We start from the raw sequence: 21,353 nt of genomic DNA on the forward strand, positions 1-21,353 counted from the left end.
ACCAATCTAAGTGGTTGATTAATAGCAATAAGTAAAAACGACTATAAAATTTATAAATCATTTATAGGAAACTGTTTCCGTTTTTATAATAAACTCCCACGATATCAGAATGGTCAAATTATAAATTTTTATTAGTAAATAAAAACAGTCATTAAATCTTCATGCCATGTCATCATCAAGTCGCTCTACGGGATTAAGAGATCCCGTGAAAGTGATTACAATAAAAAATCCAACTATGTGTTTTGCAGTGGAGATCACAGAGCGGAATGCAAGGGTGCAGGTGGTTTCCAGCTGATTGAAAATCTATGGGGGAGACCTATATACAGTGGACGTTCCACGGCTGAAATGATGTTGATTTATGTTGATGATTGAGATTTACCAGATGAGTTGATGATTGATGTTGAACAGTTGTCTACCTTTTAGTAAAGGCAGTCCTTTCGTAACAGCATTATAGCTAAGTCATATTTCCGTCTCTGAACAGTGATAGTTAAGATTTTACATCAAAGTGTTATTTCTATGCAATAAATATTATATTTATTGTGATGCTGTGCAGTTTTCATTTTTAAGATCCCATTCTGACCTTTAAATACGGTGTCTCCTATAGATTTCAAATAAGAACGGTTGAAAGCGGCTCACATCTAGCGTGTTCCGGCGACTTTAGCAAAGTCGTCTTCGCCTCGTACGTTGACGCATGCCGTTATTTGGTCTCACTCCAGAATCTTAAGCCCCAGCGACTATACTATATAATGTTAATGTAATCAACGAAAAACGTTAGAATTATTTTTTTATTATACATATATACAAGGATAAAAAAAATTGTTGTTTTCACTCATGATGTATGACTATGCGTAAAAATCGTAAAGAATCTCTCAAGAAAGATCTTACTGCCGACCAACGGGTGCTTGACTTGCGACCGAGACAAGTGCCCAGTAATGGATATTAGTCCCAGACGCACCGGCTTAAGTTAGGGTTGCTGCTGACAAAAAGCCTCATGCAGCTATTGGTCGTTTTACATTGGTAAGTACCGTAAGTTGTTGTATCGGTACTTATTTCAGAACATAACAAGCTTCGGTAGAAATAATTATAACATTTCTTTGAAATAATTGATTTTGAAATTAGTTTGTATACTGTTCATTAGCCTACATTCACCTCCAATACTGCTGAATACTTATTTTTTTATTAAATCACGACTTCATTAAGTATCACACATTATATTTATATATATATATATATATATATATATATATATATATATATATACATAAATGACGCATATTTACATAAAAATATAAAAGTTATAAAAAAACATAAAAACTAATATTTATACTTGGCTGGTGTTATATAATATTCAGGGTAAATAATTTTTGTTCTCAAAATCAAGGTACCACAATTTTTGTGTACTGTTATTTTACAGAATATCAAAAAAATATTTTTATGATAAAACTTGTTAATAGATTGATAATCCGTTCACTATTGACCCCGGGGCAGGTATAATAAAACAGTATTGAATATTCCGGTCTTGGCGATCTGTGGGAGAGACTTACGCCTTTAACGGACGTTTATCAGCTACGACGACGATGAAGTCTTATATTACCCATTCTTGCCTAAGGTATATCGCTTGGTAATAAATTTTATTTTCACGAATAAAGTGAATAAAAATTAAAAAGGACCCCCTAAAATTGCTCAACCCTGACTCTGTATCACCCCATCCATTACGGTGATTTCCGACACGCCGCCTGACGCAGCGCTTCGGCCACTTTTAGGCAGATCAAAGAATCCATTTTATGTTCCAGTGGTCCTTAAAAGCCAGGTAAATATTGTCGCGCACTCCAACCGCATGACACGGAACGCGCTACAAAATTCATTTCAGATAAAACGAAATATTTATAAACGAATTAACCAACAGAGATGACTTTACAATTATATATATTTATTCAATAACTTGGCTGGCCTTGGAAAACCTGCCGTTCTTTATTGCATTGCATTATGTTTTTTTTTATATTATATTATATTATGTTATGTTATATTATATTATATTATATTGGGGATACTACCTACTTAGTATGGGGAAACTTACTCTGTAAACACTGTGACATGTAGAAGTGTAAATAAGAAAAATTACGGAAATATTGTCATTTTAAAAACAAAGGCACGGACACTAGTGTCGGCGATACATAGATTAAATAAATAATATAAAGTATAAAGGATGACATATAATGTTTCTGAGGCTATCAATTTACAATTTACATATAAAGGGGCCTTACTGTGACTAAGAAAGTAGAACGAAGGAGAATGAGTAGGCTAAAGTTCAAAATTGCTGTAGGATCTGATATCGCAGGTGTTGGAACTACCAATTAGTGCAATAAACAAAGCAATGAAACGAAAGCAATTGTTCTTAGCAGTGAGCAAAGTGAAAGAAAGAAAGAAAGATATAAAAATAAAAGGATTACAATTTAAATATTACGGTTATTATAGCGCAATATTTATGTTGTATGGCAATGTTCATTTGATTCGTGCAGGAACGTGGTTGATAACTGTCTACTGCACAGTATACTTGCAATATTATTGGCGAGAAGCGGGGCGCCGGAGAGGACGTCCTCGATGCTCATTTCTCAGGTTCGACTCCCAGTATTGATATTGCTGGATATTACGAGCCAAAAGCTGGCGGAGTTACATAGACCTACGAATGTTGAATAACTGTATTTTTAATCTATATCTTCGCTTTATATGTGTCGATCGAATATATACGTTCTTTGTACTACTGGATCTGATGTTTTGTGACCATAAATCATCACAGTCATTATGATTTCAGCCATTAGACTTCCATAGCTGGACATAATACCGAAGTTTAATAAAAAAAAAACTAGCTGTTATTATTGAAAATGTTTCATCCTAAGACGCTACGTAATTAAAGTTACGAGAAAACTTTATGTATATAGTATCTTCTAAATAAAATGATATATTTATAAATATGTTAACAAGATATATTAGTTATCGAAATATTTGAATTTTAATGATAGGTATGCATATGTGTTTCATCGTTATTATCGTAACCCATGAAATACAAAGCCTAGGCCTTCACCAAAGAATATATATAAGCGATTGCATTCTGGTATTATGGTATACTGAGGACGCTGCTGCCCATCCTCTAGAAACTTGTTCGTGATCAGTAGTAATCTCATATAATTAATGCACAAGGTGTGAATTTTAATGGATTCTATTCCGAGAATCGAATCTGGTACCTGATCGCAAGTCACAGTCTTCTACCGCTGAGCTATCACGTAGTATATGTATTTATGAATAATATTTTGTTTTATGAAAGCAAGTAGCACCACATTGTGGCAGCTTATATTGCTCTTATCATAATTCTCCTTCTTATGTGTCGTTTTAGCCGACTACTGTTTTAAAGTTCTCATCAATTCTGTAAAATAGTCGTCATTCTTGCTTTATTGTAACTTGAAAGACTTATATGCAAGATCGGCAAATGTTAAAAATATAGTCATCTATCGAAATTATTAAATGGCTTCGGATATATGTCAAATTTTATATCAAATTTTTGTACCGGGTTTTTCAAATTTTTTGAAGGTATTAAAATATACGACACACGCAAGAAAATTTACACGATTAAGTACGACAACGGATTTTCTTGTTTCAGCGGCTTATATGCAGAATTCTAGATAGTATAATAGATATCATGTTTTTAATGTTTATATGCAATTTATCAGAGTACTATTACTTCAAAAGGTGCCAATGGAAGCAACATTAATTGATTAGTTTGACACGGGTAGTTGCATAAGCATAATGGTCGTTTGATTTGGATTTAATTTACCAGATAAAATCAACAGAGACACGACATTTATTTTATCTATAATTTATTTCACAAATTTAAGGTTACTGCGCAGGAGCAACATTGCACAAGGATACGCAAAAAAGATGTCAGAAGGAAATAAATGATGTTTTAAAAAGAGGTGCCGACTCTATGAGAGAGTCATGGCATCGTTATCACAGGGTAATATTTGTTTAATCTGCAGCCAGTCGGCGACACCCGCTACCGACTATTGCTCCGACATAATCTCAGCTATATTTAACATCTAGCACAAATCGCTCCGAGTCTACTATATTAAAATAGGCTACGTGAACATTTTACAAATCGGTATATTTTTTATTTTACTTAATTGTTTATATATTTTTGAACTATAAATCATAAAAGAAACGACATCAACTGAGAATAACACTATTTATCCCATTTTTATTGGACCGAATTGTCAATTGTTACCCAAACAATTTTGCTAATTTTAGGTGACCGAGTATCTAGCCTAAGACTGCTTTTAAAATAGCAAAGCTCGACGGCTTCCTAGAGAGTCACGGCTCGGGCCACCACATACTACTATTGCACCGTATAGATATACAACTCGAGGGGGAAGAGAATCGCGGTTTCTTACTTCTCATTGGCAAACTCAAAGACGTTCAACGCCGATGTTCCGTAGACGAAAGGAGTGAACAACATGGCCCAGTAGATTGAAGTGACAGTGGTCAAGCCAAATAGCGTGTAGTACTAACCTGATTAAACTCTTCACACGCTTGATGCAAGCTTTTTCTTTATATCGAGCATTGGATGTCCTGCGGCGAAAACGTTAATGATGAGGGCTAAAAGCTTAATTTACTTGTGAAATGTAAAAAGTATTATATGCATATATGTTCACGAGTAAATAAACTAAATAATTTTAAATATAAGGAATATACATTTAACAAAGAATCAATTGAAATGTTTTATAATATTTTCATTCTAATTAAATATAATTAAATGTATGTTATATAGACATAATCAAGGTCGCGGGTAATCGATTGTAGCGATCTTTGAGAAATACATATACATTACAGTGGGCGTCTATCGACTGATATGAATGAAGGAATATCTGTATTATTTTTATAATCTCTGAATATTACATAATTAATTGTATGTTCCTTCACCTATCATAAACGCTTGACACTGTAATATAATACTATTTCAAAACCTAAAGTCTCGTAGTTTTTGTACTTTTATCTATATTAATAACGGTTATTATTATTATTACATAAACTTAAGAAACGCAAAATCGAATACAAACATTTTTCTCAAGGAAGTCTTTACATTTGTATCTATTTTGACATATTCTTATGAAAAGATCTCTTAAAATTTAGAAATTGTGTGTGTACTTTTTCAATAATATTACTTATGATAACTGGTTCTTTTTTCTCATATTTCTTTATTTTAGGTTCATCGTAAGTCGTCGTATAGAGTATGACGTATGTAAAAATAACGTCAGCAACTTGCTCCGTGTAAACCTGACTTGCATTAAAATTATAAAATATGTAGATCTATCAATTTACTAGAACAAAAAATAATGAATGATATATTGACGTATGTATAACGATGTTAAATTTAATAACAGTAACGGTTAAAAGTGATAGTTTAATTTATAACCATATCTAATACTCATTGATGTATAATAATAAGTATATAAATACCTATATCCTTCGGAGCTAAATATCTTTCTAAGAATCTCTGGTCTAAGTCCAGAAAACTTTAAACCAAATTTGGTACTATGTAAAAATGCACAAAACAAAAGTTGACGACGGATTTTTATATTATCTGCAGGTTTAGATTTAATTACGTTCATTATATAATGTTCAATTGAATTTAAAATAAAACTATATGAAATATTTTATTCTTGATTTAAAATGCATAAATTCGCGTCAACGCCCGAGGGAAATTATAAGTAATTGGCTACGTAGGTCGTAGCTCTTTTCATTGCTACGCCGTTTATCAAATTTCTGGGATGGAATTTTTGATATTATTATATACATTTAATCAAATTCATTTATGATATATTACGTTATGTTTGTAGTTACTCCTATGTACATACCAAGGTATTTTTGCACATTCTTCAGTAAATAAGAGTTGTGTAGTACAAAACAAGCAAGAAAATAACAAACGCAGCTCGTGACCCCTTCGTAACGAGGATTCGGGTTCCGTAAAGGTAATTCGATACAAGGGTTGCGGCGACGATTTGTTGCAATCCGAGAGGGCGAGTAATGTACGTCTTATCGGAGGAACGCTGCCCGCGTGCCGTTATTTTCCTCACCCGATAGTTATAGTAATGGCGCGTTGCAAGATGGCCGCCTTCTTTTTTTTAAACGACTTTTTTCAAAAGCGGAGGTTTTAATTTATTTTTATTTTTACATTTCACCTCTTTAAATTATTAAAAGCCCGCTTTTACGTTTATTGCATTCATGTATATTAAAAATGAAATAACAAGAGAGGTAAATACATTCAGTTATACTAATTAATTCGTTTTAACTGCGTCTTCGTGCGATCAATGATTTTAAGTTTTAACACTTATATTTCCCTTTATAAAGTAATAACTCTGAAATATGTTACATTAATTATTTTTTCTTTTGAAAGGCTACAGACCCAAAGCTTCTGGCAGTACGAAGTTTGCAGGGATAGAAAGTAAAAAATAATAAATTATTAAGTGTAGTAATTAGAATTTTGAAAACGGTTTCTCTTATTATATGATCATTACGATATTTATTTTTTCTTTAACAAAATTTGTTGAACAAGGTGTGCTATACATTAATCGATACCAAATGAGCTTTTCCATCAACAACCATATGTATAATTTACATGTATGTTGTATTTTGAAAATAAAATAACAAGGGGAGTAAACAGATTCACTTCGCACAAGTAACATGTAGGATCAGGATTTCAAATTGTAAAAGCATGGAAATTATTGTTTAATTATTTAATAAAACGGACCTATTATTTTTATCATGTTGAATCTGCCGAAACCTCGGATATGCTTAAAGATCTTTCCCTTATAATGTTATTACGTTAACTATTTATTATTTAGTTGAGTTTATTTATTAATACCATTTAGTCAGGTACCAGAGAACAGTGTGATGCATTGGCAATATAGATACTGGTTTACATTTGTGACACCGCCTGCGCGCAAGAAGTAAAGGCTTATGTTTTAAGTGTTTAGCCCAATCAACATTTTCATTCATCAAAAGCATTTAGCCCAATCTAAGCTTGCTTGGCTGGAGACAGGCTTACACTTCGGGTCAGCTATATGGGTTCCTTTTAGATTCACCATGAAACGGTTCCTGAGTTTTTAATGTCATGACGTAATAGGAATCTGTTCGATGGGTATGGTATCTCCTTATCATAACACAACAATGATACAATGATTCATAATTCTGAGTTCAATTGTTCTCTGAGGTCACCGGTCTAACATTGCCAGCATTCAGAACTCCCCTTGACCTTGACAGTGTTGTTAATAGTGCCACTCGAGAATCTTTCGGCCTTAACAGCCATCGGCTGCCCGCACAATGTGCCTTGACCGCTGCCACAGAAGTCAGAAGACGAGCAATTTTTTTTTCATAATTTTTGATTTGACCAATGACGTAATAATAAATAACAACGATTGCAAACAATTATTTGCTGAAAGAAATAGATATTTTAATCGATTCGACAATTAAAACAAAATAGTTATTTGAGCATTTACACATGCGACTTTAATAATGTATCGAGAGTTATGAAATTGCACACCCGCATGTTAATTACGTAAAACTGCGATAAATCTCCATACGCTGAATACATGCATACATCGTAACCAGCACATGGTATATGTGAGTAAAATAATTATTCAGATAAAGCAAATAGAACAAAAGATAATTTTTATTTACGGTATGGGCGGATACATAAAAATAAGATAAATTTTAATGAAAAATGCTTCTAGATATATTCCGACATTATAAAACTGCTCTACGTATGCCAACAAATTTAAGAAATATTTTATACGAAATATGTGAATATTTCAGTATCATAACAACGATGCAGAGAATTCTTAAAAGTGCTTTTAAAATATTTTTCGTGTATAGAACTTAAATAATTGTTTAAATTGTAAGACAGTTAGACGTCATCATCATTTCAGCTACAGGTCGTAAACCGCTGGACATGGACCTCACGCATACATTTCCAGTAGAACCAGCTGCAAGCGGCCTGCAACCAACGTCTTCCAATGACTACCTTAACAATGTCTTTAGTCCAACTTGTGGGTTGGTTCAGGTCATAGACGCCCACTGCAAACCTAGTTTTCCCCCAGAGATATCTTTGGGTGATATACCATAATCGCCTCACTTGACAGGCAGGTTGGCGAATGCAGTGTGGTATTATGGTACATCATATATAGAGGACGCTGTTCCCTATCCTCTAGAAATTTCTCTGTCAGCAGTGGCAATCCTATATAACTAATGCACCATAAGACTGAAATTAAAAAAAATCTTAGGAATTGAACCCACGACCTACGATCGCAAGTCTCAGTGCTCTACCGCTGGTATACCGCTGCTCGCTTGTTGGTAGGTATCCTAAACTGCGCTTGCCGGTCCATGGTCTCAACTCCAGAACCTGAAGGCTTTAGTGGTGACCTGTTTTGCGTGCTACTCATTGTCCTTCAACTTGCCAAATCGCTCGGCAATGACGGTTACTTTCGCTCAGGGTTTGACATCAATACGATTAATACTTATTTAAAGTATAGCTAGTTTTTAAATTTAAATTGGAACAGATCAGGTGGTCACACTAATTTTGTTTATTTTTATAGAAACATTACTGTGCACAGTAATGTTTTTATAATTATATAGATTAAAATGAGGTTATCAATGTGTTTGACCAACGAGTTTAGTCTTTTTATATAAAAAAGTGACCAACATTAGTCTTTTGAGTACGATCTAGAAACGTTTAAAGGTGGCATATGATCTATTGGAATTTAAAATTGAGTAAATTGGAATTAACAATAATAAACTTGCCGAAACCCGGGATCGAACCAGGGACCTTTAGATCTTCAGTCTAACGCTCTCCCAACTGAGCTATTTCGGCTATAGTATGCTTGGTGAAAAGGTTAAATATAATATTGTTTGAAAATTCAGATAGAAAGTGTCTCTCTCTGATGATATGTATCAGTCATGTTGAACAAATGTGTAGTAATGTATTGTTTAAGCTAACATATGTCGGGTAGCGATTGTTTAGCCGTCGTTAAGAAAGGCAGCCCTGTACCTGGCTGCATTGAATTGCCACCCTGACTCGCGTATAGCGACCGTTACCTTAATTTAATTGCGTTATAGTATTGTTCATGAAAATTGTTTAACACTCTCTGCGTCATTTCTAAATAACTATGACCTTGTTGTTTGGAGGAGAATACCTTTTAACTGAATTTTCCTGTACTGCGTATGAGACCTGATAAGTTTCTAATTTTTTTATTATGTCATCGAATCAAATTTAAGGGAGGAAGCAAAAACATAGATTGGTCTTAGTATTACATAAGGAACTTTATACATGTACTTAATATATGATTTTGTTTGTCGCATAAAAGAAAAGTCGAGTGTTTCCGACCTCGTAACGCAATTAAGTTATTAAAATATATTAGAATAATTATTATGAATTTTGGTAGAATTACCATATGTAAAGTAAATTTTAATATTTAAGAGAGGAAAAAAGGAAAGTTATTTAGTTTTCAAAACAAACAATTGTAGTTAAAAATGTAAAAATGCCGAAACCCGGGATCGAACCAGGGACCTTTAGATCTTCAGTCTAACGCTCTCCCAACTGAGCTATTTCGGCTGTGCATAGTGCAGTAGAATAAATGTAGCTAACATACACAAGGCAATACTGCATTAAGTGCTTTGCAACTTTTATTTATTGATCAGTTTTTTTTCTATTGCTTCCGACTAACAACCAATTAAAAAGGCAGCGCTTAAACGAAACATAGTATAGTTTTGAAAATAATAATAACAATAAAATAATGGCAAATATACAGCAACGCTACCGACTATTCTCGATGTGTAACGAAATCCTAGAAAATCCCTATTTTATGAAGGCAGTCAAGGAGAGGTCAATCGTTGAATCTAACTCTGAATAGCAGCGTTTGGGATCCTCCGAGACATCTTCTCGTCCAAAATTCCGCAGGGTCTGATAAGGTCTTTGACAAATGTTACTGGTTACTAGTAGTGTCATACGGATTAGAGACGTGATCGCTTACGATGAACAAGAAGGCTTATGGTCAACAAGAGAGTAATAGAGAGGGCTATGCTCGGGTTTTCGCTGCGTAATTGAATTATGAATAAGAAGGTCCGAAAAACTACCAAAATCACCGTTGTTTGAAGAATAGGTTGTCTGAAATGGCAGTTGGACGGGGCATACCGCTCCTGCAACCGTTGGCTGTTGGAGCTGAAAGGTTTTCGAGTGGTGACCACAAGTAGGTGGACGCGGCGTGGGTTGCTCTCTCTCTCGGTGGACCAACGATATATTTGGTGAAGCGGAATCGCTAGATGCAGGCAGTAAAAGAATGTTCATCGTAGCTTTCTTACATCATCAGGAAGGCCTTGTGTCTATCGACTGAAAAGAATAAGATGTCAAGGAAAACGCTATGACAGTCAATTGTTTCTAGAATTTTTAGGTTTTACAAATATGCAAGTCATTGTTGTAACACGATTTTATTATAACATCATCGTTTAAACTCTTGTTTTTTATCCTTATTTTATTCTTAATATGCGAAGTACAAGATGTCGCAATGCAAAATGGAAAAAAAAGCGCCTGGCGATCTTTTGGAAAGCCCTTGGAGTGGGCATGTTTGGACTGAAACGAAGAAGTCAAGGAAAACGCTATGGCAGTAAAGAGTTTCTTGAATTCATTTAGATTTTAGGTTTTAAAAAATCAATTTAACATAGAAAATCAGTCAAATGTGATGGTTAATTAATTTTTGCAAAAAAAAATATTGAATGACTATTATATTTAATATAATAATTGAAAAAATTAATTTCTTCCTATATTATCTTATATAATATAAGTAATTAGTATGTAATATAAGTTAATTATGTAATATAAGTTAATTAGTATCATCCTGAAAAGGATTGCGTTTTTCGTAAATTTCATACGGAAACCTCCGGCAAATTCACGACCCTGGAGAGATAAATGCTCATCTCTTAGTCGACAGTCTCTGTTATATCTCATCTTGAATTTTTTACGTTCAACATTATATCATTTCTGTTACTTAGTAGCGTGGGCTTTGAAGCCTGAATTTAATATATTTCTACAAAAAAGGAAATAATTTTTAGAAAGACTAGGTTCAAAAAAATCAAGAAAAATCTAATCTAAGGCCATTTTGATTTATCTGTTAGAGATACAGACGTAACGGTAATCGTAAAAAATATATATACACCTAAATTTCTACGCGTTAAATCTATCATGACACTGAAACGTATTTTTTAAGATATTATTAATTTAGAAAAATAAATGTCGGAATGATGTACCGGAAAAGATAAGCAAAGAGTTCCATTTTCAAAATATTTTTTTTTTGTTAATATTTTTAAACAGCATTTCTAAAAATGTCTCCAATGTACCTACTCACCTTCTCATGTCACAGTGGAGTGAACGCAAAACAGTATTTCAAATCACTGCTTAATGTAATAGGTATAAAATGCCTAATTAATATTGGAATATTTGCTAGTCTCGTCGCTTTGTAGGCAAAACTTGATTAAATAGCAGTAGGTATTATTTATCTTTAATCGAATCTTTGTAACATCTGATTCTTTTGTGAAATAAATAATTCAGCACTAATTTATTGACCCTAAAAATCTTGATATAGAAATATTTATGGTAACATAAATTTTGTCATTGTTTATATTACTGTTGGGGTAAATAAATATAGCAGCATAAATTTATCACCGAGTAATTTATTAAAATTTACGTGGGTGTTGATTTAGATAAAATTTTAACGCTACAAATTTTTGAACTTATTTTAACAGTATAAATATTCAGAGTATAATTTAATATCTTTATGTATTTTTTATGTTGATAGAAGAAAAAAAAATTAATACGTTTTTAAAGAATTTTTAAATGATCACAAAGTTAGGGTTTTATAAATAAACTGACTAAAAAATAAACCCGTAAGAGTTTGTTATGGCCTTTCTTCAGATTACAATCGGAATAGCTTTAAGTTAATGGCAATTAATAGAGGGACTCAGTCTTATATTAGCTTCTATCAAATTTAGTTCTTTTGGTACTCTTCTCATTCATATTATCATATATAAGTTATTATTGTAAATGATTGTAAGTGGATAATAATGACTTAATGAATTAAAACGTTTATAAAGGTCCTTCGAAGTTGATACAATTTGAAGTTACTGATCTTTACTGCTTTACGTACTAGTTTAAGTTTTATTCATACAGATTGATTATATGTATATTTATAGAGATATCATCAGGTGATAGACAAGGCATAGGCTTAATCCAAACATCGTTACGATAACCGGGGTTGCGCTGACCGTGTCCGGCGACTTCTCGTGACCTTTACTATGTCGTGGATGCTACAAGTTGCCACTCGAAAACCCGTAGCCCTCTACATTCGTCGATTGCATGAGCGATGTATCCTGCCCATTGCCAATTCAGCTGAGATGCTGCTGGAACTACATAATAATTTATTTTTAAGTTCCTTTTTATTAGCCCTTTGAAATTACCAAACTATGGTTGTCTACAAGAAATTGCCTCGTGTGATAAGACCGCCCATTGTAATTTTTGTTTTTTATTTTAAAAATATTTATATGTTTTATAGCAAGTACAATAAAGAATATTGTATTAAAAATTTTATTAAATTGCTGATAAAAATATCACTACTAAAAAACATTAAACTGAATAAATGTAAACATAATGTATGCAAAGGAAAGTAACAAATTATCAAGAAAAGGCAAAGTCACTATCGACAAATGGTCCGTAGCTGGGAGTAATGATATGAATTTCATTTATAGCCATTCTATTAAAACGTTAAGTAAATCTCACATAGGAAAGGTCTAAAATCTAATGCTCAAATTACGCAACATTTGTTCACTGCAATACTTTAGTTTTGAACAATATATTTATGTTCGGGATTGAGCTATGACGAAAAAAATACTTCGCGCTCACCTTACGGACTGTTTTTTAAAACAGCCTTTTTGTTCCTTTTTTACACTTATTAAAAATAATATAAGACGTCAAGCGAAAAGAAGTTCGTCACTGCATAATATACGAATGAAAAGCGAAAAAAAAAATCTTAAGAAAACGTAGACTTAACTTGAGGTTGCCTTTGATTGATTGTTAAGTAGTGGCATCGCATAATAGCGTCTCACGAGTGAACAGATCAAAGATTAAGCAGAGTATTTTAAATGTTTTAGTTAAATGCTTAATTTAGTCTTTAAGTTAAAAGTTACGTTAAAGAAAGAAAAATATTAACATGTTTTTTGTTACTTAATATTTTACAACAGTACTCTATTTTTAATCGTCTACTTTTACTTAAGAAAGTAATGATTTTTTGCTTACCTTACGTAGTGTGATATATTTTGTTAAGTTTGGCGACTTCTATCGGTTGATTGTTTATTGGTATAAAAGCTTTAAAGGGATTTTCTGTGAAATGATTTATAGGAATTTGAAATAAAGGGTTTTAAAATAACAGCTAAATAATTTCTTCTTATACGATAATATTGTAAGAAAAAGCATTTTGTAAGTAAGGATTACTACATATCAAAATTATTTATTGTTTACTATCTGTCTTTGCACTATCTGCCTGTATTTATGGTACAAGAAGTTATTGACCTGTTGCATTCTAATAAAAAAAATAATCTAACATATTTCGGATAAATTATTTTATAGGCTGATCAAAATATTTTAAGCTATATCCTGCTAAAACCAGCAAATTAAAGCGAATTCAATAATAGAGTATTCTCATGTAGTTAGTAAATATTTGGCAGGCTCGAGGCTATGAAAATGTTTATTAAATATATAATCTCATATTCATTTCAAAAATGTATGGTCCTACTGAGTATCTCTCGAATTTTCTTCTCTGGTCTGAGGTCTCTTTTATTAACTGAACAGGACGCAGATATATTTGACGTCAATCATATATGTAGTTTATCTGTTTAACCAGTTAACATTTTTTAAACAGTTTTTTTCTAATTAATTCAAAATTGATTTTAAATAAAGTAAAACGCAACAGAACTGAACTCGGCAACCAGTAATTTATATGCGAAATAGTATTTAACGAGCCTATAGACGCGGTTATGGTCGAAGGTGGATGCGGATGACGCATGACCAGTGATCAGAATGATCTTTAGGATAGGCTTATGTTACTATGATGACGATTTTATATCAGAATTATAAACTTACTAATATGTATTTATTCAGGATTTATTTCACAAACACAAGAAGTAGTTTAAAAGTACAATTACATATCGGTAGACATAAAAATTAAATTTACTACAAAATGCATTTCTTATTTACTTAATCTTTGTCAATTCCGCCCGGGGCGCAGCAATTACACGGCAGCGGAATTCTAAACCGGCGTACTTATAGATGTTTTTCGCTTATTTGTACCCCTTTTGTTCTACGGAACCCGAACCGAGCCATCTCAGTTACTAATTGGTACTCGTCCCCTTTGAGCGGGTTTTGTTAAATTGTTGAGAATTATAACTGTACTATTCTAAGTAACGTTCGTTTCGATGCGGTTTCAATGAACGGCTTTATTATTAAAACCATAACGTTATTTTAAGCAGTTCAAATTTAAGGAAAATAATTGTATGTTAATTAGTTTACACTTAGAGTTAAAAAGTCGGATTGTAATTTTATAATTTACTTTAAGTTTTCGAATTTATTTTATTAGATATAAATAGTATGATACATCATAAAAAATTCTATTTTATTAAAATGAAATTTGCTCCCAATTCAAGTTAGAATTTAACGTGAATAAATGTTGGAAGCCCGCATACAATTTTTCCCCGCCACTCGGTATGTTTTTCACGGCTAACCAGTTAGAGGGACTGTTTAAAAATTGCTTTCCATGTCTGCAATAAATTTAGACGTTTAAAAAGTCCAGCGCGAAGCACTTTATTCGATACACGTTTATTAAAGTGGAATGTATTACCATGAAATGGATAAATCAGTGAGCGATCTTAGTATTAAAAACGTTTACATTATATTATGTTCAGCTATTGAATTATTCTTTAAGTCTCTCTTCATCCTAGCAACGATAGTGGTTAATTTAGTAGTTATAAACAAAGAATTGCGACGGTTTGCGACTCAATTTTGTGGATTAATTGTTTTTTTTTTACCGTAAATATTCGTTTACAAAAAGCAACGGGAAACATCTGTAAGAAGTCTGCACATCTCGGGTACAAAAGCCTACTAAATATATCACTTCTATCATTTCAGTCTCAGCTCATGTAATGGATTACGGCTCATACTCCTTTCTTAAAGTATTTTAAATAATTGAAGTATTACACTGATTATACAACACTGTAAACAAAGTAACCGTATGACGGATTGGCAAGTTAAAGTGGCTGTTGGTAAGTCACATGGCATACAAAACAAGTGTTCTGTGCCACTATCACCAGGGTATATGGCCGCTAGGGTCTTTAGGTTCTGGAGTGGGGATCACGGTCCGCCAAGCACATCGTAGTACGTTCTTGTTAAGGTCATTGGATTGATGCAGATATTTCAGCTAATCTCATAGCAAATCTATAGGAGAAAGCCTATGTCCAACTGTGAACTTCCCAGCGCAAAAACGATGATTATGATGAATATTGTATATTAAATATTGTTCCATTGCATTTGATGTGTTAGAAGTTGTGCTGTTAGCCGGTCTAGGCTTTGTACAGCTTCATCGAAATTGAGCCCTTTTGGAAACAGAGGTCCACGGACTTAAAACGCTGGGGATCGTATCCCATTTACGACGAAAATGTACACACGCGGAGAACTATGTAGGTGTATAGTGTAGTGAGTGGGATAACGTTCCACTTAAAAGAACAGCTTCAAAGCGAAACAGTTTTAAAATTGTTGGTCCTATAGCAGTAAAAACTTATTATACGTTGTAAATATAACTAGAAGGTTATGTTTAATTTACAAAACTTATTTGAGATGACCAAAAGAAGAAAATAGCTCAATAGATTACTAACCGTGTGTCTGCGTGTCTAAGAAATAGTAGCCATGTAGTGTTTTTAAAACGATTGATTAAATTTCTTATAACGATATCATATCGAAATGCCATACTTAACATCAAAATCCGGTTTTAAATTGAATAGATTATGTGCTAAAATGAAATAGTGTGAAAATAAAAATATAACATCTACTTTCTACAAAATTGAAGCCAGTGAAATGCAGAATGAGTTCAACAAGCGGCGAAATGAAAATTGGATTTGTCTCCGATTGGATTGCTATTTACTTAAGGGAAGAAAAATCCCTGTATCACGAAGGTGCCTTATCTCAAAAGAATTAAATATATGTCAACGATTTGGATGATTAACTTTGAAATTTTCTATGTAGGTATATGTTGCCATAGATATAAATTTATATAGGTATTTTTCTAGTATTTATAACAAATTTTAATTTAATTATTAATATAATTATAGTAAATTCTCTTGAATCGTCTCATGTTATATCTAGAATTAAAAGAAATATTAATAATTTTAATCATTTAATAAAAATAAATTTAAAATTAATGACAATTATGTTCTATATCCAAGGCTCCTTAACGAGTCAGTAATAATTTAACAATATATAAATTAAAATGTTTCATAAGTAAGAAAAGGACCAAGAGTCACTGTATTTGGCATTAATCGGCGTAACATAACACCTAATTTTCCCTGTGGAGGGGTGAAACAAGTGTTGAGTGATCTAACGGTTAGCGGGCGGTGCACTTTGTTGCACGATTACCACTGCATGTGCGGAAGTGGTTAAATATTGGTCCTTTTCTTACTTAGGATGGACTTCCGCAAAATAACGCCTGATTCCACTGAAGACTGAAGTCCAGTCACTGAGGGTAGACCACTCCTTTAATTCAGGATGCTTCTAGAAACTTCTAATTCTAGTACATTTTAGCGAAGGTCTTTCAGGTGGTGACCTCAGTTTCTTATTGGCAAGAAGTAAGTCTGCTTGCAGATTTTTCTTTGAGATCGATCCAGTAATGAAAGTAAACGACAAAGCCCATTGGATTGGCAAATTGAAGTGGCAGCGGACAGGGCACAGAACAGCACCAACACCCGCTGTATCAGCAAGCGCAGCTTAAGATATTCTTTCGCAAGGTAGACAGACGACCTTGTTAAGGTTGTGGGAAGACTTGATTCAGGATGCTTCCAACCAGGACTAGATATGGTGATATGGGGGAATCTTAGGCAAGCATTTAAAATTAATCAATAATTAACGAAGACTTTTCTTCTAATTGTTAATAGAATAATCTATCGGTTATATTTAAATTTAGAGTGGAAGAGTTTGTGTCTAATAAATTGCAGAAACACGATTTAAATTTTTCCCCAGAAGAAGAAACAGAACAAAGCTATGTTAAAGCGAAGAAAATAAAATACACTCTCTTACTCTTACTCACTCCTACAATTTTCTAAAAGAATTAGAATACAAATAATGTAAATAAAACACTTTGTTGTAAATAAAACACGGAAACGAGAGAAAATTAATGCAAGAAAAAATATTTATTATTATATAATATTAGCTGCGATCGAAAATGAGCTATCGACTGTGGTCATAAGAGTTCAGATTCGGTTGCATGTTATATTCTATAATATAATATATTTCGACATCTATAAGAATTGATTTCCTAGCACTTCACTAACTCATCATGAAGGTGCTTGGTCCATAGAATTGTAGGGAAGGGCCCGGTGCTCAGCGCGCGTAGCGTTTGAGGAGGACTCTATGCGATACATTGGCGTTCCACGACCAGAATTCTCTTCGCAACCTAATTTACTAACTTTACATATAGATCAGTCTGTTTTAGAAGCTTGTTTCAGAAATAATACAATGTTCGCTTTTAAGAGGCCTGAAGCATTCAGCGGGTTAAAAGGAGACCATGCGGTTCTATTATCCTCTATCGCCACCACGTACAAATTTAGCACGATTTTATTTCTAGTTATTTCCTTAATTAGGTTGTAGTATTTGTTTACTTTAGTTGTGTTGTATTTGGGTGTATTCGTTTCGCAGGAAATGTTCAACTCTAAATCCTGTCAAGCATTAATCACCGCCACATTTTCAGATAATGTTTATTATTTCTTATATACGAGTATATACGTCATAAGTGTCGAATCAACAACTGTTTCTATGATAGAATGAAATGTCCGCCGAAGTGATTTAAGAGCTCAGCGGTCTCCCAATTCAGTGAAATTGTAATAAATATTTGTCCGATCCGGAGCTTCCTAAGGCGCCTTAGAGCTTCGCTAACTTAAAAGAGGTTTCAGGCCAAGCGTTTATTGCACCCTGCCCTCTTGTACCTGCGGAATCTGCAAACATCACTCCAACAGTGGTGCAAGCTAGGTTAAAAAGAGATCAAGAAAGAACCAAGATTATGTTGATTTTTATTTCTGGTTGATTGATGAAGGCATTATGGAGACGGTTTTAATAAGTTATAAATAAATTAAATCAAAATTCAGAGTCTATTTGCTCTCATGCAGGTTCAGTTTGTTGTCTCATTCTATTATACGCAAAGCTATGATAAGATAGCGATCAGTTTCAGATACAAATAGATTAACTAGAGAAATATGAATTCGAATATGCCATATGTAGGTACTAAAGCCTTATCTCATATAACTGAGCAGCTGAAAGTGACTGCGAGAACCAAGGGCAAATATAAAAGAGGTCGTAGTCTCATTAGATGTTCATACCAAATAAAACTTAAAACTAAACTTCATGACGCAGTCCAAGATAGGAGTAGGCAACGAAGGGCAAATAAGATCAAGATCAACTAAGTCCAAGGTATTACAACTCTCACACTAAATGTATCTTTCATATCTTATTGTAGTAATACTTCAATCTGCTAGGAAACAGTAGTAGCCAAGCGATTCCTGATTTAGGGCTGAAAGATACCGTCGCTAGTGATATTAGTAGATTAATAATTAAATCTCAAACAAAGTATCTTACTTGATATTAAAGTATGTATAGTCGTTTTAACCAATAACCAAACTCTTATTCACCATATCATGCAGCAATAAATAAATATAAGCAAGCAGCAATATTGTATAGAATGAAATATCAGACAAGATGTTCGTAACAAAAAAGGTTCAAATGAATAAAGAAACATAACATCAAACTTAAACTTGGCTCTACCCTTATGAATATATTCATCAAAGGTATGCGAGTAATATACAGTATTAGAATGTCGAGGTGAGACGTTATTCAACGGAATTTAACCTTTAGTATATATAAAGACCAACTTTATCCCTTTTATTTAAGCCTTTTTTGCACCAGCCCTTTTTAAGTATTTAGTTCCTGAGAGGCTTAGGTCGTTATAATAACTTAGTTCTAATAACTTTGTCGTATTAATAACGACTATCTACTATCATTTCCAATCAATAACAGATAAAAATTAACACTTAAAGATAGCTTGATAGTGACTACTTCAATTTTCATAATATGTAATGTTTTAAAAGCGACTATGTACTATCATTTCTAATCAATAATAGATAAAAATATCTGCATACTTAAAGATAAATTGATAATAACTACTTCAAATTCCTTTCAAAGGCAACCTTCGTGGTGCTCCGATCTGTATGGCAATCACGGAAACTGACTAGGAGAGTTAAGCTCAAAATTATTCCGGGCTAATGTGAAAACCGTGTTACTATATATGGATGCGAGACGTGGAAGGTCAAAAAGATATCTCGCGTCGGCTGAAAGTCTTCGTTAACAACTTTCTTCGACGTATTCTCGGTATATACTGGCCTGAGAAAGTCTCCAACGTAGATCTCTGGAAACGCTGCGGTGAGATGCCGATCGACCAGCAGATCAAACGCCGCGAGTGGAACTGGATAGGTCACACGCTCCGAAGGGATCCTGATCACACACTTAGGCATGCCCTAGAATGGAATCCTCAAAGAAAGAGAAGACGTGGCCGCCCAAAGTAAACCTGGCGGCGGACGAATACTACAGAAGTGAAGGCAGTTGGAATGACGTGGAGCGAAGAAAAACGTGAAGCTTAATACTGCTCGGGATGGCGACGTACTGTAGACGCCCTCTGCCCCATCTTGGGGGCATAGGAATAAATGATGACTTTAAATTCCCTTCATGTTATTAGACCGGATTTTTATAGATATAAAGATATAATCATCAACTTTTCAGCAACAGGGCATCTATGGCTGGACATATTACGGATTAGGACTGGCCCTTCCTATACATTTCCATTACGTGTGGTTCGATGTGGCTAGTAATGAGCTTTACCTTGTGCGTCGAAGTTCTACGTGCGCTATGTATATTCACTCTTCACAATCATTGAAATATTTCTTTCCAAGTAATTAAAAATGCCTACTTTACTTTTTTCATTTACAACTGCAGTATAAAATTTTTTTTGCGAGTAATTAGTAAATTAATTGTGTACTTTTTCTTTTGAGAGTTTATAAAATTTTGTGTTCTTAATATCTTTACCGGAACAAAATTAAAATACTTAATAACTTTAATATAATTATAAAGTATAAAACTGCGTATTACTGTAACTAGAAAATAGTTGGTGAAACATTTTTATTAAAATTTCCTTCAAAACTGTCCCTTAAGTTTCTCAAAAATTATATAATTAGTAAAACAATAACGAAAGCATAAATTTTGAACAACAGGAAATATTTAAAAAGTATATGAATGCTGATGTCTGTAGACGAAGGTTGTTGACTGTTACCGCTGATGACACAGATCTGAGACGAGGTTGTTTACGTTTGGCTTTATAAGAAGGCTTAATGTTACCCAGAGTGAATCGGATATAGAGCAGAGAATAGCTCGAAGCTTGCGCAGCGAATGTGGAAGAATTATAGAAATGAGCAGATTCGTAAAAGAACTAAGATCACTTACATAGCTTGAAGAATTGCTTGTCTTAAGAGTAGTTGAATGGTGTTCACGTGGCGATCACGAGCTGGTAGACGTTTCTGGATGCAGGCAGTGCAAGTTGCCCATCATGGCGAACTGTAAGAGAGTCCTAAGCCTTGCAGTGGGCGTCTATCGGCTGATATGATATCATCATATGTCGATGAGGTCGATAGTGTGCAAAAACACATTGATTCAGATCATGATATTTTACGCCTCTAGATGGATCACAAATAATCAATGACTTATAAAAAAATTACAAAAATTTATTTCAAATTCATTACTAAATAATTATAATTATTATTTTGAATTGATTTCCAATGAATTTCGATTTACATTAGTAAATGTAAAAATAAATTAGTGCATCGAATTAGATACATTATTTTCATAACATACATAGTTTCGTTATCTTCAATGTGGGTTAAGATATAATAAAGTAAGCAGCGAC

At 33.3% G+C, this 21,353-nt stretch overlaps 2 non-coding genes across 2 annotated transcripts; both read right to left on the reverse strand.

The window, feature by feature from the left end:
* Positions 1-8,844: 8,844 nt before the first annotated feature.
* Positions 8,845-8,917, reverse strand: TRNAF-GAA (transfer RNA phenylalanine (anticodon GAA)). The gene has a single exon. It is a non-coding gene; the product is annotated as a tRNA-Phe (tRNA).
* Positions 8,918-9,585: 668 nt separating this feature from the next.
* On the reverse strand, positions 9,586-9,658 carry TRNAF-GAA (transfer RNA phenylalanine (anticodon GAA)). The gene has a single exon. It is a non-coding gene; the product is annotated as a tRNA-Phe (tRNA).
* Between the last annotated feature and the right edge of the window lie 11,695 nt (positions 9,659-21,353).

Source organism: Battus philenor, unplaced genomic scaffold, assembly GCF_028537555.1.
Source record: "Battus philenor isolate CCGP_79_NKW_IND1 unplaced genomic scaffold, ilBatPhil1.0.hap1 SCAF_22, whole genome shotgun sequence".
NCBI lineage: Eukaryota > Metazoa > Arthropoda > Insecta > Lepidoptera > Papilionidae > Battus > Battus philenor.